Genomic DNA, 23,014 nt, shown 5'->3' with positions numbered 1-23,014 from the left:
GAAACCCGCTGTCCAGAAATTGATGATCCTTTGAAAAAGATACAAAGATTTTGAATCAAAGACATTCTGGGAGATGTACATCCACTTACACCAATTACATCATTTATTTTATTCCATATATTAATCAAATGTTTCAACAATTGTGTATCTTTATCACCAACCATTAATTTTGATTCCCATTTGTACATAAATTCTTCTGCTTTTCCCTCTCCTATTTTATTTGATTCTATTTTAACCCTTTCAAAAAAAGAAGCAAGAAATCTCATTTGAGCTGCTCCATAACAATTTTTAAAATGAGGAAGCTGCAGTCCTCTCAATGCAGAATTTGCATTGGGTTACTTGTAACATGGGATTCAATCGGAAATGGGTTCACATGACACAAACTCATGATGCAGACTGTTTTCTGAGAATGGAATACAAGAGGAGGGTTGACTAGGTCTCCAGCAGGATATAGATCACAAGATAAAGGGGAAAAGTAGGCATATTGAGTCTGCTCCACCATTCTTCCACTCACCCCCACTCCCCAGCTCTCTCCCCATTACCTTTGGTTCCTTGACTAATCAACTACCTGTCAATCTCTGCTTTAAATACACCCAATGACCTCAGTTCCACAGATTCACAACCAAATGACAAAATCAATTTTGCCACATCTGTTTTAAATTGACACCCTTTTATCCTGAAATTATTCTCTCCTGTCCTAGAATCTCCTACCATGGGAAACATCTTTGCCATATGTACTCTGTCCAGGCCTTCCAGAATTTGAAATGCCTCTGAGGTCCCCCTTATCCTTCTGTATTCCAACTAGTACAGTCGAAGAGTCGACAATTTTTCCTCATGCACTAACCCTTTCATTCCTGATATCGTTCCAGTAAATCATCTCTGACCTTCTCCAACACCAGCACATCTTTTCTCAAATACGGCACCCAAAACTCTAAACCTGATTGAATGGGAAGGCAATTCTCTAACGACACAAACACAACAGTGAAATGATATTATGTCTTGTTGATATTTACAAAAATTATTGAAGAGTCAATTCACAGTGATGTACAATAAATTCTGGCCTATAATTCTAGCCCATTAATGGACTATTATCATAACCTAAAGAATGAGGGTTGTTCTGAAGCTTGGTTCTGTGTTACGAGACCAGAGGATCCCAAAACACAGCAGCAATAGATATTCACCAAGACAAATGGTTACTTAAACAAAAGCTGATTTTAATTATCTTTAAACATGAAAACAGATAACACTTTAACTTATCACTATTTTACTATTTTAACTTACTTTATCTAACTTACCCCCCTTCTAATTCTAAGTGGACGTGTGTGTAATGTGTGTGTAAGTTCAGAAAAGTTCTTTGGTTCACAGTCCAATCTCACTTCTCATTCCTCCAAGTCCACTGTTTGCAGGCCATTCTTATACTGTGCACAGAATTTAACATTTATCAAGTTCACCAGATTTTGGTGCTCAAAATGTGAATGATTACCACTGGGAAGTTTTTTGTTGGTTTTCAGAGAGAGGTGTGTTGTTCAGGGAAGCATTAGTGTTTTTGTGACTCAATGTACCAGCATCTGAAGTCCGCTATCTCTTCAGAAAAGCTCTGATAGCTTTAGCATGGAACAGAGCTGAACCAGGACTTTGCAGGTATTTAAGGGAGTGTGTGTGCAGGGTTTGTTCTAGACCAAAAATCTCACCAAATGACTCTGCATGAAATCAAGATTCAAAGCATTTTGAGGAATACAACAGGAATTGTTCAACAAGAGCCTGGTTTTCCCTGAGGAGTTTTCTTTCAATAGTGGAAATGATTTTTTTTTTTAAAGCCCATTAATCTTCCTGATACAAATCTTTGCATTTAACTTTCAGGTTGCTATCTGTTGTTAACTTGGAGGCCTTTAATGGGGTGTCTGGGTGGAATCTTTGCTTTAACCAAGCAGTTCGCTTGCAATTTTCCAGCTGTAGGATGCGGTGCAGTTGCTTGCAAGTTTAGCAAGTGGGATTATGATGTGAAACTGCAAATCACAGCGTCATTTTTGTTTTTGAAAATGCAAATGTGAAAATGTTAACTTTGGTCTCCTTGGTTTCCTTAAGTTTACAGAGGAGACGTTGGGTCAAGCTGAGAAGACAGAGTTGGATGCCCATTTGGCGTATCGGCTGGGCAAAGCAGAAAGCACAAAACAAGGGACTGAAAAAATAATGAAGCAGACTGAAGTGCCGTTGAACCAAACCCAGGTAAAGAATTTAATTTTGTGCAGTGTACTTAAGAGACCAAACGATTTGGGCTTTTAGTGGTGACCTATTTAAATGAACAAAATATGATTAGAATAGAAGTTTATGGAATGTTTGGAAGTTGTCACAAAAAAATGGAGCATATAAATTAGATGTTGTAATTAAGATAAATGAACAATACAATGAGCTTGGTGTCACAGTATCTGCCTCCCTCTACCATACATCACCGTTAAACCTTTTCCCCAATATGAACCTGATGTCAAAATATCTGACACTGTTAATCGTACATCAATGTTAAACTTCTCAAGAATGTGAATCCTGTCTCAAAGTTTCTGCCTCAGTCTATCGTAGATCAACGTTAAACTTTCTCCCCCTATGAACCTGGTGTAATAGAATCTGCCTCAGTCTACCGTCCATCAACGTTAAACCTTCTCCCCACTGTGAACATGGTGTCATGGTATATATCTCAATTTACAGTATATCACCGTTAAACCTTCTCCACAAGGTTAACCTGCTGTCACAGTATCTGCCTCAGTCTACCGTATATCACCGTTAAACCTTCTCCCCATGTGAACCTGGTGTCACACTATCTGACACAGTTTATCGTATATTACTGTTAAACATTCTCCCCACTGTGAACCTGGTGTCACAGTATCTGACACAGTTTATCGTACATTACTGTTAAACCTTCTCCCCACTGTGAACCTGGTGTCACAGTATCTGACACAGTTTATTGTACATTACTGTTAAACCTTCTCCCCACTGTGAACCTGGTGTCACATTATCTACCTCAACATACCGTACATCACCGTTAAACCTTCTCACCATGTGAACCAGGTGTCACAATATCTGACACAGTTTATCGTACATTACTGTTAAACATTCTCCCCAATGTGAACCTGGTGTCACAGTATCTGACACAGCTTATCGTACATTACTGTTAAACCTTCTCCCCACTGTGAACCTGGTGTCACATTATCTACCTCAACATACCGTACATCACCGTTAAACCTTCTCCCCATGTGAACCAGGTGTCACAATATCTGACACAGTTTATCGTACATTACTGTTAAACATTCTCCCCACTGTGAACCTGGTGTCACTGTATCTGACACAGTTTATCGTACATGACTGTTAAACCTTCTCACTGCTGTGAAGCCAATGTCACAGTAACGATCTCAGTTGTCCACACATCAGCATTAAACCTCTCTCCACTGTGAATCTGGTGTCACTTTGCCTGCCACATTTTATTTTACATCAGCGTTAAACCTTATTCCCATTGTGAACATGGTGTCATAGTATCTGTCACAGTTTATTTTACATCACCTTTAAATCTTATTCAAATTGTGAACCTGGTGTCACAGTATCTCACACAGTTTATCGTACATTACTGTTAAACCTTGTTAATGTTGTGAACCCATCGTCTCAGTATCTCTTATCAGTCTACCATACATCATCGTTAAACCTTTACACATCTGTGAATGGGTGTCACTCTATCTCACAGTTTATCGTACATTACTGTTAAACCTTCTCCCCACTGTCAACCTGGTGTCACAGTATCTGACACAGTTCATAGTATATTACTGTTAAACCTTCTCACAAATGTGAATCCCACTATAAAATAATACTCCCCTTCTAAGTCTCGCTGTATTGAATCCCACCTATTTAAAAAATTCCAAAAAAAAGAGAAAAATCAATCCCAAAACAAGTTACTCAAAAGTAGCAGCCCCCTAAAATTCTGGGTGTGGTAAAGTCCACAAGTGGCAGGTGACTAAAGGACTCAGTGTCACCCACCCCCAGTCAGACTTTCACAAAGTCCTGAAACAAAAACATTCAACCCAGTGATTCCAGTCCCAATGATTGTTCCGGATCATCAATATCGAGAAGACTTTGCGTCAATTCAACTTTTTTCCCATTCTTTCCATATTTTCCAATCTTCCCATTTCCATTCCCATTGACCCTTCCTTTCGGTGATAATGGTGAAGATCGCCCATTTCCTCGTACATCTGGCAATGAATTAGCAAATATTAAAGCATCATGGTCATTTTCAAAAAACTGAGATTAAAAATTCCCATAAAAATCTTTCAATACTGCTGCATAACGAAAAGCAAATTTATATCCCTTTCGCCACAATACTTCTTAAGCCGAATTAAATTCTCAGCATCTTCTGATAATTTCTTGACTCAGATCTGCATTTAAAAAAACCCTATTATTTTGAACCATCAGTGGAGCCTGATTTTTCCGTGTTTTCTGCACCACCAATCGGAGGATCACCTCTCTGTCTTGATATTTAAAACAGCGAATCAAAACTGCTCGTGGTAATTGGCCTGGAAACGGTTTCTTCCTTAACGCTCTGTTTGCTCGATCTAATTCCAGTCCATCCGGAACGAATTACCTGCCCTACACTTTTGGGATCCATTTCTTCAAAACATTCACCGGATCCGAACCTTCCATATCTTCCGGAAGACCTACTATTTTAACATTATTTCTACGACTTTGGTTTTCTAATGAGTCAAACTTCTTCAATAATTCCTTCTTCTGAAACCCCCAATCTACAAAAGGATCTTCCACTTTTCCATTTTTTCTCTATTATGCTCCACTTGACTCTTGCATTCAAGAAAGCCTCCTCAATCTTTTTAAAATGATTTTGCACAGTATCCTCTGATCGTGTCCATCTCGTAACATCACTCTTAACTACATTAATATCTTGCTTCATCAAAGTTATTTCTTCACACACAGTGTTCATTTTAGATTTCATTTCCGAAAATCTGATGAGTCATCTGCATTGACATATTTGACATATCTTCCATGAGTTGAGCAATCCCTTCCAGAATTGGAAACACAGAATCCAGTCCAGGATCCATCACCTCCCTTTGAGGCCGACCTTCTTTTGCCACAGTCCCCAGTTCTTCAAATTCTAATGAAGTTGAGCATCCTCTTCCTCCATAGCAATAGGTCCTCTTCCGGTGCTGCTGCGTGTCTGGATACCCGACACAGTGTGCCGACCTCATCAGTTCACCGTCGCTCAGGCTCCCCCACAGCCCACACCTTCTCCAAAGGTTTGTGGACCCTCGACGAACTGTGCACACCCGGTAGGGCCACCGACTACGCAGGTGCGTCTTCTGATGCTACACTGTATCTCTCCTGACCACCAGGCAATGCTGCAGGCTCACGGGCCTGTCCTCGCTCAGCTGGCCCGCCCTCACGCCTGTGTTCACGAGTGCACGAGTCGAAACCGCTGAACACATCACTGAGCTGAAGCCATCTTGCGATAGCGCAAGTGGTACCTCTGTAATACTTAGCCGGGCAGGAGTCCTCTGAGACTTGGGGACTCCAGTCGACAACTCCGTTGCTTCAACTTGAACTCGGCCTCATTTCTTCAACACTTTTGTAAGGTAATTTCTTCTGTAACTGAGTTTTCGATTTTTTCACATTTGCAGCCATTTCGATCCTCCACTATTCCAAAGTCTATAAACAGTATTTTTAATCACTTTTACAACTTTTAAAATCAAGCATTTAATAGTCTAACTGGGGAAGGGTGGAACCACACGTCTACCCATCAGTGCTTAAATATATTAATAATGAAATCATGAAGTTTCATCTCTTTGTGACTGACAGAGAGAATGAAAACCTGGACAACAACAAATGGCAGATTTACCACAGGACAGAGTTTCACCTGATGAATTCCCATTTACATCTGTGGAAGTTGATTATTTTGGTCCTTTGCAAGTAAAGTGAGGACGAAGTGTTGAAAAACGATATGGAGTTATTTTCACTTGTTTGACTATGAGAGCAATTCATATTGAAGTAGCGTCATTGCTTGATACAGACTCTTTTATTAATGTTCTTTGGCATTTTATTCCTAGACGTGGTCAAGTAAAAGAATTATGTTCTGATAATGGATCTAACTTTACAGGAGCTCAACGAGAATTATGAAAAGTTATTCAAAATTGGAATCAACATCAAATTCCTGATGCGTTATTTCAGAATGAAGTTAATTGGATATTTAATCCACCCATAGTTATGGGTGTGGTACGGGTAAGGGTCAGTTGGTTGTGGAGAACGTTTACAAAGGTCTGTACTGGGCAGTACTGGGCAGCAATGCCTAATGTTGTAATGGATGCGGAAGCTCTGGGAAGGGGTAAGGGTGGGACTGGCCAGGATGTCTGCAGATGCTGGGGCCGAGGGAAATGGACAAACATGCTGGGGAAACTCATGGATAGTTTTGTGAGGAGCAGGTCCTGCTTCACGAGTCAAATTGAGTATTTTGAGAAGGTGTCAAAGGAAATAGATGAAGGTCAAGGTCTGTATGCGCTGCACGTGGATTTTAGTAAGGTGCTTGACAAGGTCGTCACAGTGGCCTCATTTAGAACGTCAGGAGGCATGGGATCCACGGAGCCTTGGCTGTGTGGATTCAGAATTGGCTTGTCTGCAGTAAACAGAGGGTAGTAGTAGATGGAACAATGACTAGTGGCTCTCCAAAGGGATCTGCTCTGGGACCCCTGCTCTTTGTGATTTTTATGAATGATGATGGGAGTGGAAGGGTGGGTACGTCAGGGGATGACACAGAGGTAGAGATGTTGTAGACAGTATAGAAGGTTGTCATAGGTCATCCAGTTTGCAGAGAAGTGACAGATGGAGTTGAATCCTGTAAATACAGATGTACTTAAACAAGCAACTGGTACAGGTTAATGTCCAGAGTCATTTTCAAGGGCACGAATAAAAGTTATTCCAAAGAAGGTTGGAGACCCATTAAAATTAGCTTCATATAGACCAATATCTTTATTGAATGTGGATTACAAGAACGTGAGGGCAGAGCACATGGTTAATGGCAGGATTATGAACAGTGTGCAGGACAGAGAAATATTTAGATCCTGCGCCATAAATCGCTCAAGGTTGCTGTGCAAATTGAGAGGGAGTTTAAGATGGTGTATTGTGTGCTGGCCTTCAGGAGTCAGGGGATTGAGTTCAAGAACTGAGAGGTAACGTTGCAGATGTACAAAATTCTAGTCAGACCACACTTGGAATATTGTGTGCATTCCTGGGGCGAGAATACCAGTGGACGTCTAAATAAGGTGAGATGAGGGAACTTTAGACAAGATGTGAGGGGGATATTTTATTCACACAGAATGTAGTGGGTGGCTGGAATACATTGCCAGGGGTGTTACTGGAGGCTCATCCAAAAAAGGCATGAAAAAGATTTTAATATAGGGACAGGAATAAAAGAAAAACAGAAGGTACTGGTGAGAGGGAGGGAAGAGTAATATTGTTGTGGGGTAGGTTCAGATGGGTCAGCTGAAGGGACTCGACTGATCCATCCATGATTTGTCCAGCATCTTGCTGCCATGTCGTGGTGAACCAGGGTGTTGCCTGATGGAGACACGGTACTCTGAGCTCTGCAGATATAGATTGTGGTTTTCTCCATAACACACTTCCTCAGGTAAAGCAGAGGAAGGGAAAGGCCCTAGTGTGCAGGGGCAGGGAGGGGGGTGATGGGGGAGGAGTTGGGGCCCTCCAAAGTCATCGTGATCAGGCCTCGGAGATGGTATCTCTATCACTCGTATTTCTCTTCCCAGCAGAAGGACCGATCTCAGAGACAAGACACGAGTCCAGAAGAACATTGCATCCCAGCTGAACAGAGGATGGACAACATCATGATGGCCTGAACCCCTCCCCTTCTCCCTCTGGCCCTGCCAACTCCATTCACCACCTCTTCCATATCCCTTCACCCACTTCCCCTCCCATTTCTCCCCTACCTCTTCTCCATTCCAACCCCCTCCCACTCACGTTCCCCTTCACCTACCCTCACACCTATGCCCTAAACTTAGCCCTCCTCCCTTCACCTCCCCTTCCCCTCTCCTTTCCCACTCCCTTTTGTCTCCTACCCTTCCCCTCCTCCCCTTCCCTTCCTACCCCTAACTTAGGGGAAGGAGGGATAGGGGAAGGGGGTAGGAGAAAGGGGGGTAGTGAGAGGGTAGGAGTAGGTAATGGGGTAGTGGTAGGGGGTGCGTGTATGGGGTAGGGTTAGGGGAAGGGGGTAGATGTAGAGGATAGGGGTAGGGTTTAGCTTAGGGTTGGGGAAGGTGGGTAGAATTAAGATAGGGGTCAGGGACGGGTAGAGGTACAGTTAGGTTTAGGGTTAGGAGATGTGGGCTCGGGTTAGGTCGAGGTTTAGGGTTAGGTTTAGAGTTCGGGGAAATGGGCTTGTGTTAAGTTTAGGGGAAGGGGGTAGGTGTAGGAGGTAGAGGTGGGGTGTGAGTTGGGGATAGGGGAAGGTGGGTAAGATTAGGGTTGGGTTTAGGGGACAGCGCAGGGATAGGGTTAGAGGACAGGGTGGAAATAAAAGTTAGGGTTGGGGATGTGGTGTAGTGTTTAAGGGTATCGGTAGTGTTAACGTTAAGGTTAGGGTTTGTTAGGGGTTAGGGTTAGGTTGGGGAGGGGAGCGTGGGCGGCGAGCGGGGCACAGGAAATGGGGAGGTGATGAGGGAGGGGAATGGGCAGGGAAATGAAGAGGGGTACGGTGTAGAGGAAATGGGAGGTGAATGTAGGAAGGCACCCCTTCCCCCACATTATCCCTGCCTCCTCTCCTCCTTCCAGAGGAAGCCGGACCTCATTCCGGCCAGAACCTCCCTGTAGTTTCAGAGCCTCCGTTTCAGGAAGTGCCTTCGACGCTTGCCGCTGGACAGACATCTTGTCTCTTGATTCATTCTATACCGTTGATATTAAATTTAAAAATGGTTTGATCTTTTAAAGCTTGAACTCAAAAGGCTGGTCCAGATAGACAACACAGAAACAGGCCCTTCGGCCCCACTCTCCTGCTGGCTGTGCTGTTGTAATCAGTCCATATTCCTCTCCACCTTTTCATTCTTAGCTCCCATCAAGCTCATGTTGCCTTGTCAATCTCACGGCCTGTGGGAAGAAGCTATTTCCCTCCCTGGCTTCTCTGCTTTTATTCTTCCATATCTCCTTCCTGATGGCAGGGGGACAAAGATGCTCTTTGCTGGATATCTGGGAGTCTATTTACAGAGCCCATCCCTGCAAAGATTCAGGGGTCCCTTGCCTTGAGGTTCCACCCATGTTGCCTCTCCCTCAGCACTCTCTCATCAGAACACAATTAAACCCTCCTTCCCCTCCTCTCCCAGGTCTCAGTATCCCCCTGACAATTCCAGTCAGCTGCCATATATACACCCTGCCCCACCTGCTATCGAATGCCCTGCATCCTCCTTCCCCATTGGTTTCCTCCTGTTATCAGGCATCAGAATGGACCCCACCCTGTTGAAACTATCCGTATTCTCACTGATCACTCTGCGCCTCTGCCCTCCATCCAGGGGTCTTGGTTGTCTTGTGGTGATGGTGGAGAACAAAGTACCAACTCAAGGAGATGGGGAGCTGTAAGGAGACCCCCAGTTCCAGGAGACAGGAAGAACCACAGAGATGCCCAACTCTGTCAATCCGGTAGAACCCGGTCATCAGGTGCAAGGAGCTCTTGGTACTGCTGCACGTGAGGCAGGTGTGGCCCATCCCCACACCTCCACCCTGTCAATTCCCAAAACACATTTCCTATTCATGTGGGGGTCCAAAATGGATAGAGTCTGGAGGACCATGTACATTGTCAATCAATGGGGGAATATCCCTAACCAGCATGGCTATTGTGTATGGCTGTGCTTGGAAACAAAGTTTAAGGGCACCAAAAGCCGCTATGTGCTGAGGTTCTACCTGGCTCAGGTGTTGTGAAAGATTGGTCTGGCCCTGATGCCACACAATGTCCTAGTCAGCAGGACTTTGCCCCATCACCTTCATGGGAATGGTTGCATAGACAAACACTATTGACCACAGGGCCATCAGGCAGTGGTCAGCATGGAATTCCTGCTGACACAGAGACTAGGACTTGATGAGATACTGCGGGGTGGTCCCCTGAGCAGAGCATCCAGAGACAGACATCCAGAACTGCTGGAAGAACAGAAACTCAGTGAAAGATGCCCTTTGGTCTGCCTGAAACCCAGATAAGAGAATCAAACACTAGAAGCCCAAAGCAAAGGGAGGAAGGTTTAGGGGAAATATAAGGGGTACTTGTTTTTACACAGAGTTGTGGGTGCCAGAAATGCCTTGCCAGGAGTGGTGATGAAGGCTGAAATATTAGCGGCATTTAAGGGCTTCTTGGACACATGAATGAAGGAAACATAGAAGATAGGAGCAGGAGTAGGTCATTCGACCCTTCGAGCCTGCTCCGCCATTCAACGAGATCATGGCTGATCTTAAAGTTCAGTACCCCATCCCCACCTTCTCTCCGTAACCTTTAATACCCTTATACGGAAGAAATATATCTAATTCCCTCTGAAACATATTTAATGAACCTGACTCTACTGCCCTCTGTGGCAATTAATTCTACAGATTCACCACTCTCTGGGTAAAGAAATTCCTCCTCATCTCTATCCTAAATGGTTTGCCTATTATTCTCAAACCATGGCGCCGGGTTCTGGATTTTCCCATCCTTGGAAACATCCCATCTGCATCCATTCTGTCCAGTACTGCCAGAATTTTATATGTCTCTATGAGATCCCCTCTCAATCTTCTAAACTCCAGCGAGTACAATCCCAATTTGCGCAATTTTTCCTCATAAGTCATTCCTGCCATTCCAGGTATCAGCCTGGTGAATTGCCTCTGCACTCCCTGCATTGCAAGAATGGAGGGTTATGAAGGAGGAAGGGTCAAGTTTTTATTTTGCTTGGAATTGATAGGTCAGCGCAACATCTAGGTCCGAAGGGCATAACTGTTCGACGTTAACCTGCTGGTCTTTTAGCACATGGAGATGTGGGTGAGGGAACGCTGCCCACCGGCCTATTCCAGGTTGCTGAGAGATGCACTGAGGCTTGGCGCAGCCAACACGAGGGCGCTGTGGGGAAGGACTCTAATCCTCCGGGTCTTGAGGGGCGGAGACTAAGGGGAACCCCTTCAACCACAGAGTGCAGGGAGTAACCACAAGGTGTCAAAGTGGTGGAATGATGTTAAACAGAGAACGTGTGCAGTGAAGGGAATATAGGCATGCAACACGAGGATGAGAAAAGACATGGAACAGTTGTCCTCTTGGTCAATAATTTTAGAATAAAGTTAATTTTGGGGTGAAAAAGAGAAAAGCCCGAACTCAGTCAACTTTGTTTCATGAGATACATTCTCCAATCCAGGAAAGCTCCTCTGTACCCGTTCAAATTTAACCTGAGGAAACTGTATTCATGGTGGAAACCTCTGCAAACACACAACTGGACCTAAGCACAGAGAGACAAATGATACACGTGCAGTCCCTCCCAAAAAAAATAAATTCTGTTGAATCAATAGCAGAGTCATGGAGTCTTTGTCTGAGCCGGTCATCCATCATTCTCCATTCTCACTGCTCGCAGGAAGAATCTGTTTCTGGGCCTGGTGCTACTGGCTCCGATATTCCTCGACCTCTTTCCTGATGAGAAGAGCTGCCAAATGCTGTGGGCAGGTGGAAGGGATCCTCAACGACATTGACAATGAACCCGGTTTATCCCATTGATATTTGGCGTGGGTGGGTTGGGGGGAGAGAGTCCCCATGATCCTATCTGCCACTCGTGGTCCTGCCAATCATTTAAAAAAAATATTTATAAACTTAAAACCACAACAAATTCACACAATTAATAATAATGCTCATCTAATTTGTGGCATCTATAAAAGAAAGAATAAAGAAACCACCCCCCACCCCCATCCCCAATATCCTACCCTCTCCCACTTCTCTCCTCAACAGAAGTGTCTGCTACAGTGGTGACCTCAGCAGGACCCAGCCCTTCAGTTGGACGTGAAGATCACGGTCCAGGCGGCTCTTCAGATGGTTTGGTTGAAGCTGTCAATGTTCTGGATGTCGCAGCCACACGTGGGGTTCAAACAGGTCAAGGACCAGTTCCACCTCCAAGAGATCACCGCTGATGACATCCATTACTCCTCCATGATGTTCTTGCTCATCAGGACATGGCAGCAAGGCTCATCGACTTCTGACATCAGCCTCCCGAGCAAGGCAAATAGGATGCCCTCAAGGAGCTCTTCACCCGCACCTTCAGGCCACGCCTTCATCCTCCACCACATTCTGTTCCTGCTCTCACTGTCGCATGGCCCAGACAGTCATCCCAACATGAGTCCCTTCAAGCTATTTCTTTTCAGCTCTCACCAAATGCCCTGGACCCACTTTTCAGGAACTCTTCCCTTTTCCTCCCTATGTCATTGGTATCTCCATGTGCCACAACCTCTGTCCCATTTTAGGATGTCTTGGACACCAGCAGCAACACCCCAGACACTGGCACCAGGGAGGCACCACCTGGAAAAGGTCCAGGGTCCTTGTCCAACAGTCTTTTTCCTGAGCATCCAGGCAGCAGAAAAATATCAATGGTTGCTCAAAGCAAAATCCTCATTGCGGTGCCCACCAACAAGTTGAGGCACAAAGTTTTGTGTGTGTTTTGGGTTACTGGTGCCAACATCTCACCCTGTCCCTCCATCTACTGTACAATGTTGCCCAGAAAAAAAAACTCTCCGCTTCATTGATGACCGGAACAACAAATGGCTTCTTAAATGGTAAAACACGCTGTTGAACAACACTGCCACTGACCACAAGCACCCCACAACCCCTCAAAACTGGAAGACCCTTTGAATGACTTGTCTCTGCAATGAAGACAATGGTCTAGTGGAGCCTCGAGCAAAAGAGGCAAGATCGCTGAGTCCCACAGAGCTTCTGGTTCAATTCCCTCCTGGAAGCTGCCTCCCGCGACTCCCCATCTGAGTGTCAGATGCTCGCCTGCTCACCACAGAGAACCAGATGGCAGCAGAGACAGTCACACTCCAGCCACACCTCCCCAACATGTGATGGGTTCAATCTGCGGATGCCACTCACAGCGGACCGAAGAAGTGGTACATGGCAGACCGCACAGAGGCCGGGCCCGAAGGGCTGAGCCACTTGCAAGAACAGATCATGTCCTGTCCGAAAGTGACAGCCTCCCACTTGAATGACCCCGAGAAGAGCTTGGCACCATGGCCTGGGGCAAACCGTTCAACACCCTCGATGCTGGACAGCAGGAAAAAGCTTGGTTTACTGACGGCTCCGGCTGGTGGAGGTGCGAAAAACAACGGTGTAAAGTGGGAGCACTCCAGCCCACCACAGATAAAGTACTGACACAAGAGGGTGAGGTGGAGGGGAGAGCCAACTGTCCAAGCTGGCAGCTGTGGCACTGATCCGAAAAGGGACAACCAGGCGGGCCCAGGAGCCTCTTTTCCGATCAGTGCAACAGGATTTCTGGGCTGTGCCAAACAGCACGTCAGTGTGGATGGGTCGGCGTCAGGAGACAAGGAGGCAGATCCATGGCTGCCTGCTCTGAGGACAACAGCACTGGCAGATCTTCTGAGAGGTGGAACAACAAAAGAATAGTCAGGGTCCACCACGTGGATGGACACTCCTCCAGGAAAACCGCTGAAGCTGACGCGATGCCACTGTGGACTGAGCTGCTCAAATATGCTCTGCCACTATTTTCCCCAAGGAGAGAGACCCCGGAGCCTTGGCAGCATTGGTGCATCATAAATGTGGGCATATGGGGGCACTATGATGGACAGAGGTTCTGGGGGTTTCATGATGTTGCAAGAACTGTGATGGCCAAATGCCCTATTTGTCAGCAATTAAAACCAAGGGCCACATTCGCTGGGGTTCGGGAGCTGGGCAAGTCTGATAAATTGACTATATCAGGCCTCTCCCCTGCCAAAATAAAAAGTGATATGTTCTCACGATGGTCAGCACATACTCGGATGTCCTGCCAGCGGGCCGACCAAGCACCATTTAAGCGTGCTCCATATGTGGAATACCCTATTGGGTAACGTCTGACCAGCAATGGGTGGTGATGCCAAGTATTTGGGGCCACCTGCATATCCCCTACCACCCACAGGCATCCAAAATCAATGAGTGAATGAATGACCTGTTCAAGGTATCGTACGTGACAAGTTGATTGTCAAGTTTTCTATCCATGAGTGGTTGCAAGTGTATCGATTAATCCGGCGAGTTTGTGTCTGTGTGTGTGTTTTACTCCTCGTGCGACTTCACTACATGTGACAATAAAAGACAACTGTGTTCAAATTCGCCACCCTTGGGACCCCTCGAATCAGTTTCACACACATAATAATTGGTGCAGTGAGCAGGGTCCTTCGAGTTCCGACTGAACACAGCTGCAGTGGAGATGCTTTGGAATCGGGGCAGGAAATCTAGTGCAGGCAGGGAGAACAAGATCTGCTTGTGTACTGACGAGAGTGCAGGGTTGGGGAGTTTGGCAAGCATGCTGGCGGACCACAGCAAACTGGTAGACTGGTCCAAGCTCCTGGATCCACATCTTGAGAAAATAGGTCACCACGTGTTGTCCCACTTCAAGAAGTCGGGGTTCCCAAAATCTAAGGGGAATCAGAGGGTGCCTTTTGGCTGCCAGTGTTTCTCCTGAGAAACCAATGTGAGATCATAGAAAGGAAAGATTTGGAGAGGGCCCAGGAAAATAAGGAGATAAAGATGGTCCAGCAGTGCTGCTGTGCACTGCAGGAGCCAGCACAGACTCCCCCAACCTGAGCCACTGATGTCGAGATGAGAGGGACAGAGGAAGCCAACAGCCATGCCAATCAAGGTCTGACTCCCCCCCACTCCCCCAGTGAGTGAGTTTGTACTGGCCATGGAGCGATTAGCTGAGGCCATTTGCCAGGATTCAGGCATTAAAGGTTTCAGAACAGGCCAGGAAGAGCATGAAATCAATTTATTTGCAGAAGTTGTTCTGATATATCTGACAGACCGGATACACTCATTGCCCAAGTTGTGCTCCACCCTGGAGGACTATGGGGAGATCTCTGGGTATAAGTTCTTTTGGGATATGTTCAAAATCATGTCACTTAGGAAGGGGGATTAGAGCCAATGTCAAGAAAATAGTCAACAAATGTGGAGGCAAAATGGAATCAAATGTCTAGAAGTTAGAATAGATAACAACGAGTAATTTAGACCAGCTGAATTATTCTCCCCTTGCTTGGGGAAATTGAGGAGGATTTAAATGGTTGGATGTCCCTGCCCATTACACTAGTGGTGTCACAGAGAGGGGAGGTGTCACAGAGGGGGGAGATGATGACACAGAGGGGGCGATGATGTCACTGCATGGGGCAGCCATAGCTGAGTCGTGCCATGGCACAGCAACACGAGAAAGATGCCTCTCCTGGAAGGGGATTCTGGCCCCCATGTCGGAGTCGGACGCAGTCTCATCCCAGGGACCCTCTGATCAACAGGGTTGTGTTTAAATGCACCCTGCACCCATGGGTGAGATAAAGAGCCTGTTACAGGCTCCCCGACTGGGACAGAGCCTCCTCTGGCACCATCCTTCACCCAGTGTGGGCGGAGAGAATGGAGGCTGCATTTAATCCCCTCTCCCCATCCTGAGTGCAGGGCACTTTATGAGGCAGCTGGAGGGGGCTGGGGAGGGGAGAACAATGGCATGTGAGGGAATACAGGGATGGGGTCTGTAGGAGTGGAGGGGAGAACCAAGGAATGGGGTTGCACCACAGGCTAATGTCAAGGGAGATTGGATCAGAGGTAGGGGACATAGGGTTGAGCTGGGGGGATGGGGTGCGAGGGGACGGAAGGCACTGGGGAAACCATGGGGGTGGTGTTGGGTGGTGGATGAGAGTGTGGTAGAGGAATCGGGGCAGGGGAGAGTGTGAGGTGTCTGAGGGAGAAGAGAAGTTGCGAGGGGGATGGAAAGTAGACCTTTCAACAGAAATGGGACAGAGCTCCCCCTCCACCTGGAATGGGATCTGTCCACTGAGAGACAGGACCGCTACTCCACCCACCCCCCCCCCCATCCGGGTTACAAGATCCCTTCCTCCCTTGCATACACCCCCACACCCCCCCCAACCGGGATAGGATTCTTTCCCCCAGTGGACCTGGATGAAGGTGCTAGAAAGTGTTTCTGCTGCGGCGGACCCAGCAGAGTTGAGCGATGAAGCGTGGGGCTCTCTCCGCATCACCTTCTCCCTCAGGAGACGAGGTCTCGCTTGCATCATGGAAGATCATGGTGTTGCTGAGCTTCTGGGAATGTGGAGGGCTTCTGCTAAACCCGTGGTGGGGTTCAGAGTGCTTCATCTCCCCGGGACGTGCTCCCATGGAGGGAGGGTTGTAAACAAAGTGAATGGCTGCAGAACTGGCCTCAGTCTGAGGAGAGTGATCAAAGAGGGACCTGGGGTGGCAATATTTCTACTGAGAGGCTGGAACGAACCAACAGAAGATGAATTCTGACATTTAGGAGAACCTTGGAAGGGAGTTAGAGGGAGGGGTAGAGACTAACTTGGACAGCAAGGCTGGGTTGGGATAAATCACCTGTTGTGTACCCTCTGGGTGTGTAAATGCTGCTGCTTCTGCCCCAGAGGACATGGCAATAAGGCCACAACAGAGGTGGCCACACCGGGTCATGGACCCAACGTCCCCAAGGTGGTGTCCTGCACAGATGTTAAAATCATCGACAATGGATCTTTCGGTGTGGTGTCCCAGGCAAGGCTGGTGGACTCCGGAGAGCTGATTGCCATCAAGAAGATCTTGCAGGACAAGAGATTCAAGGTGAGGGGGAGGAGCAGTTGTGTGGAAATGGAACACCCTGATATTTAATTTAGGCCTACAGCACGTTCACAGGCCCTTGCGACACATGAGACCGTTTCACACCATTACACCCAATTGACAAACACCCCAAACACATTTTTGAAGGGTGGGTGGAAAGAGGAGCATCTGACAGAGGCCATGGGGTTTGGAAACAGAGAAAGTCACACAAACCCACAACAGCACCCCCCCTCCCCACACACACACACACACACACACACACACACACACACACACACACACACACACACACACACACACACACACACACACACACACACACACACACCTGGCAAATATCAGAGATTTTCTGCAAATTAATTGTTTAGTAGAAGCTGGGAAAACAATCATAAAAACTGAAATGATACTTCATTGAACCCCCTGACGAGTCCCCACTCCAGCGACACGAAAAGTCCCCCCAACTGACTCTTGAAAAGTCCCCCACTTCGGCCTCCCTTGGAGTTCCCCACCTCTGACCTCTTGACGAATCTCCTCCCCGCCTCCCCCCTCAACTTGGACAAGTCGCCCCTCAGGTCCCCGACCCATCGCCCAGCCTTGCTGATGTTCCTCTCTCGCCATAGAACCGCAAACTGCAGATCGTGCGAAAGTTGGATCACACCATCATCGTCCCTCTTCTCAACTTCTACTCCTCTGTAGTCAAGGTAAGATCCACCTGCACCCACCCCACCCCCACTCTGATGCATATCATTTGCTGCTACCTTCCCCATTCCTTCAATCGATCTGTCTCGCTGCAGTCTCTCTGTTGCCTCCATCCTGCCCATCTGACCAGTGCCGACTCCTTGACGCTAGCTGCCCTGCTCCTCACCCATTAACTCATGACCTCTTGCCATTTCAACTCCAGACAGCAGCAGCCAAGACCACAAGACAAGGTCGCCAAATTCGGCCACTCAGCCCCTCCAGTCTGTTTCCCCAATTCATTTCACGAATGTATTTTCCCACATAACTCACTTCCCCAGAACCTTTTGGTGCCCTTCCAAATCAACGCCTGCTCTGAATTGTCCCAACAACTCAGCCTCCACATGTTCGACCCCAGCCAACACCCGGCTGCAAACATTTCTCATCTCGAAACGTCAATGGTTTTTCTCTCCCGGTGAATCCTTGCCTCACGAGGGAGGGCGGTCAGAGCTGCACATTTTGTGCAGTCTCACCAGAAGCCGAATGATGGGGCAGCGGACGGGTCCACTACGGCCTGTTGACGCTCTGCTCGCTGAGCCCTTGGATTCATGCAATGTTGTGTTGAGCAGTGGGGGCATCAGGCCTACAGAGAGCAGGAGGGGCTGGCACTCCAGTTGGGAGAGGCACTGGGTGTTGGAGGGTAAATCCAGCTGACATGTTTGTATTGTGTCCAAGAGAAAGAGGAGGTTTATTTGAATCTGGGTCTGGACTATGTTCCCGAGACGGTTCACTGCATGGCCCAGCACTTCAACAAGGCCAAGCAGCCCATTCCCATGATCTACATCAAGGTGGTTGTGGGTCTGGGTGGTCAAGTTGTCCACTGGGGCAAGCTTGGATGGTGGGGTTGGAGGATATGAAGGAGTTTACTGGCTGAGTCTCGCTGGGGACTGGATATCGATGAAGGGTGCATGAGGGTCTCAATGGGTATTGGTGAGGAGAGAAAGGGTAGTGAGGGGAGAGGGGTGGAGAGGATGATGAGGATGGATGTTGATTGGCAGGGAGGGGCCTTTCACCCACCTCCCCTTACCCTCAGGATATAGACCCGGCAAGTGTGGAGGCAGAGTGGGTCATGTTATATCGTTGTGTTGCCAGATGTTCATGTACCAGCTGTAGCAGAGCATGGCCTACTTCCATCCTCAGGGGGTTTTCCATTGAGACATCAAGCCCCAGAAGATGCTGGTAGATCCCGAGATGGCCTTCTTATTGCTCCTTTATTTCGGCAGGTAGATCTACCCATGTCTGTCCGTTCACCACCTCAACGCGGTCCTGATCCCTCTCCCCAACACGGCCTTGTCCCCTCCCCACCAGCTCTCACCCCTCTCCCACCAGCTCTCTCCCCTCCTCCCTCTCCCAACTTGCCCCTTCCACAGCTTACTAACTTATTCTAAATAAGATTGTGGGGGGCTTAGATGGAATGAACAGCCAGAAACCTTTCCTAAAGTGTCAGGTGCAAATCTCAGAGTGCATCCGCTTTAGGTGAGGGGAGATTTTTTTTATGCAGTGAGTTGTGAGAGCTTTCAATGCGTCACCGGAGAAAGTGGTAGCGGTTGGTAGAATAGGTACATATAAAAGTCTCTGAGACGAGCATGTGTATGTGAGGGAACAGAATTTTTACATGATAGAGGAATTTGGGGATATGGCGAGAAGGCAGGGTAGGTCGAGTTAGGTCATAAATTAGATCAGCCATGATCGTATTGAATGGCGGAGCAGGCTCGATAGGCCATTTTTGTCCTACTCCTGTTCCCACTTCCTATGTTCCTATGGGTGTGGTACAGGTAAAGGTTGTGGAGAACATTTACAAAGGTCAGTACAGCCTTTATGGGCCAAAGGGCCTGTACTGGGCAGCAATGCTTGATGTTCTAATGGATGCGGAAGCTCTGGGAAGGGGTAAGGGAGGAACTGGCCAGGAAGTCTGCAGATTCTGGGGCCGAGGGCAATGCCCAAACATGCTGGGCAAACTCATGGATAGTTTTGTGAGGAGCAGGTCCTGCTTCACGAGTCAAATTGAGTTTTTCGAGGAGGTGTCAAAGGAAATAGATGAAGGTCAAGGTCTGTATGTGCTGCACGAGGATTTTAGTAAGGTGCTTGACAAGGTCCCCACGGTGGCCTCATTCAGAATGTCCGGAGGCATGGGATCCATGGAGCCTTGGCTGTGTGGATTCAGAATTGGCTTGTCTGCAGAAAACAGAGGGTAGTAGTAGATGGAACAATGACTAGTGGCGCTCCAAAGGGATCTGCTCTGGGACCCCTGCTCTTTGTGATTTTTATGAATGATGATGGGAGTGGAAGGGTGGGTACGTCAGGGGATGACACAGAGGTAGAGATGTTGTAGACAGTGTAGAAGGTTGTCATAGGTCATCCAGTTTGCAGAGAAGTGACAGATGGAGTTCAATCCTGTAAATCAGATGTACTTAAATAAGCAACTGGTCCAGGTTTATTTCCAGAGTAATTTTCAAGGGCACGAATAACAGTTATTCCAAAGAAGGTTGGAGACCCATTAAAAGTAGCTTCATATAGACCAATATCTTCATTGAATGCGGATTACAAGAATGTGTGGGCAGAGCACTTGGTTAATGGCAGGTTTATGAACAGTGTGCAGGACAGAGAAATATTTAGATCCTGCTCCATATATCACTCAAGGATGCTGTGCAAATTGAGAGGGAGTTTAAGATGGTGTATTGTGTGCTGGCCTTCAGGAGTCAGGGGATTGAGTTCAAAAACCGAGAGGTATCGTTGCAGATGTATAAAATTCTCGTCAGACCACACATGGAATATTGTGTGCATTTCTGGGTCGAGAATACCAGAGGACGTCTAAATAAGGTTAGCTGAGGGAAATTTATGCAAGACGTGATGGGTACATTTTATTCACACAGAATGTAGTGGGTGGCTGGAATGCATTGTCGGGGTAGTAGCGGAGACTGGTCCAAAAAAGGCATGAAAAGGATTTTAATATGGACAGGAATTAAAGAAAAATGGAGGGTACTGGTGTGAGGGAGGGGACGGTAACATTGTTGTGGGGTAGGTTCAGCTGGATCAGCTGAACGGTCTCGACTAATCCATCCATGATTGTCTAGCATCTTGCTGCCATATTGTGGAGAACCAGGGTGTTGCCTGATGGACACACGTTGCTCTGAGCTCTGCAGAGAGAGATCGTGGTTTTAGCCAAAACACACTTTCTCAGGTAAAGCAGAGGAAGGGGAAAGGCTCCAGTGTTCAGGGGTAGGGGGGATGATGGGGGAAGAGTTGGGACCCTCCAAAGTCATTGTGATCAGGCCTCAGAGATAGTATCTCTATCACTCGTATTTCTCTTCCCAGGAGAAGGAGCGATCTTAGAGACAAGACACGAGTCCAGAAGAACCTCGCATCCCAGCTGAACAGAGGACGGACAACATCATGATGGCCTGAACCCCTCCCCTTCTCCCTCTGGCCCTGCCAACCCCATTCCCTGCCTCTTCCATGTCCCTTCAACCACTTCCCCTCTTCTCCTCTACCCCTCCTCCATCCCAACCCCCTCCCGCTCACCTTCCCCTTCCCCTGCCCTCACACCTATGCCCTAACCCCAGCCCTCCACTCTTCACCTCCCCCTTCCCCTCCGCCCTTCCCTTCCCCTTTCCCCCTCCCCTTCCCCTCCCCCATCCCCTGCCCTAACCCTCCCCCTTCCCCTCCCCTTCTCCTCCTCCCCTTCCCCTCCCCCTTCCCTTTCCCCTTCCTACCCCTAACCTAGGGGAAGGAGGGGGAGGGGAAGGGGGTAGGAGAAAGGGGGTAGTGGAAGGGGGTAAGGGTAGGGGTTGTGGTAAGGGGTAGGGTAGGGGGTAGTGGTAGGGGGTGCGGGGATAGGGAAGGGGTAGGAGGTAGGGTTAGGGGAAGTGGGTAGGTTGTAAGGGATAGGGTAGGGGTAGTGGTAGGGGGTGCGGGTATGGGGAAGGGGTAGTAGGTAGGGTTAGGGGAAGGGGGTAGGTTGTAAGGGATAGGGTAGGGGTTAGTTGTAGGGGGTGCGGATATGGGGAAGGGGTAGGAGGTATGGTTAGGAGAAGGGGGTAGTTGTAGGGGGTGCGGGTATGGGGAAGGGGTAGGAGGTATGGTTAGGGGAAGGGGGTAGGTTGTAAGGGATAGGGGTAGGGTTTAGTTTAGGGTTGGGGAAGTTGGGTAGAGTTAGGGTTAGTGTTAGGAGACATGGGGTAGGGCTATATCTTGGTTTATGGTTAGGTTTATAGTTCGGGGAAGTGGGCTTGTGTTAGGTATGGGGGAAGGGGGTAGGAGCAGGGGGGTAGAGGAGGAGTGAGGTTTGGGGTTAGGGGATGGTGGGTAGCATTAGGGTTGGGGTGATGGGGCGGCATAGGCGTAGGGATAAAGTTAGGGTAAGTGGACGGGGTGGGGGTAGAGTTAGGGGATGTGGAGTGGTGGTAGGGGGTATCGGTAGTGTTAAGGTTAGGTTTAGGATTTTGTTAGGGGTTAGGGTTAGGAGTAGGAGGAAGGGAAGGGGGAGGGGAATGGGGAGGCGAGCGGGGGACGGGAACTTGGGAAGGGAAGGGGGGAGGGGATGTGGGAGGGGAACGGGCAGTGGAAAGGGGAGGGGAACGGGGTAGAGGAAAGGGGAGGTGAACGGTGGACGGCATCCCTAGCCACGCCCCTCCCCTCCTCTTCCCTTCCCCCACATTTCCCCTGCCTCTCCTCCCCTCCGTCCAGAAGAAGCTGGGCCTCTTTCCATCCAGCACCTCCCTGTGGTTTCAGAGCCTCCGTTTCAGGAAGTGCCTTCGACGCTTGCTGCTGGACAGACATCTTGTCTCTTGATTCATTCTGTACCGTTGATATTAAATTAAAAAATGATTGGGTTTTTTAAAGCTTGAACTCAAAAGGCTGGTCCAGATAGACAAAACAGAAACAGGCCCTTCAGCCCCTCTCTCCTGCTAGCTGAGCTGTTGTAATCAGTCCATATTCCTCTCACCCTTTTCATTCTTAGCTCCCATCCTGCTCATGTTGCCTTGTCAATCGCACGGCCTGTGGGAAGAAGCTATTTCCCTCCCTGGCTGCTCTGCTTTTATTCCTCCATATCTCCTTCCTGATGGCAGGGCGACAAAGATGCTCTGTGCTGGATATCTATGAGTCTATTTACAGAGCCCATTCCTGCAATCAATCAGGGGACCGTTGCCTTGAGGTGGCACCCATGTTGCCTCTCTCTCAGCACTCTCAGAACACTACTGCACCCTCCTTCCCCTCCTTTCCCAGGTCTCAGTAACCCGCTGACAATTCCAGTCAGCTGCCATGTCTATACCCTGCCCCACCTAAACCGATGGATCGACCAGCGCCTTCTCCCCTGAAGAGTTCGAGGAATCCACTCTCTCGCAATGTCCTGCTATCGAATGCCCTGCATCCTCCTTCCCACTTGGTTCCTCCTGTTATCAGGTGCCTGGATGGACCCCACCCTGTTAAAACTAC

The 23,014-nt window shown here is 48.0% G+C and overlaps 2 long non-coding RNA genes across 2 annotated transcripts in view; both read left to right on the top strand.

Annotated features, from left to right (window-relative positions):
* The window catches only part of LOC138750310 (uncharacterized), a 37,615-nt gene extending 31,195 nt beyond the window's left edge, over positions 1-6,420 (top strand). The window contains exons 3-4 of the long non-coding RNA XR_011349249.1: positions 2,086-2,226; positions 6,140-6,420. This is a non-coding gene — a long non-coding RNA (uncharacterized lncRNA). The remainder of the gene's footprint in view (positions 1-2,085; positions 2,227-6,139) is intronic.
* Positions 6,421-15,431: 9,011 nt separating this feature from the next.
* On the top strand, positions 15,432-21,319 carry LOC138750304 (uncharacterized). Its single transcript, XR_011349243.1, has 4 exons — positions 15,432-15,553; positions 16,657-16,846; positions 17,464-17,544; positions 20,894-21,319. It is a non-coding gene; the product is annotated as an uncharacterized lncRNA (long non-coding RNA).
* The last annotated feature ends 1,695 nt before the right edge of the window (positions 21,320-23,014 follow it).

This window comes from Narcine bancroftii, unplaced genomic scaffold (genome assembly GCF_036971445.1).
Source record: "Narcine bancroftii isolate sNarBan1 unplaced genomic scaffold, sNarBan1.hap1 Scaffold_114, whole genome shotgun sequence".
In the NCBI taxonomy this organism is placed as follows: Eukaryota; Metazoa; Chordata; class Chondrichthyes; order Torpediniformes; family Narcinidae; genus Narcine; species Narcine bancroftii.
Note: the sequence above shows the minus strand (reverse complement) of the source record. Positions and strands in the feature narration are given on the sequence as shown.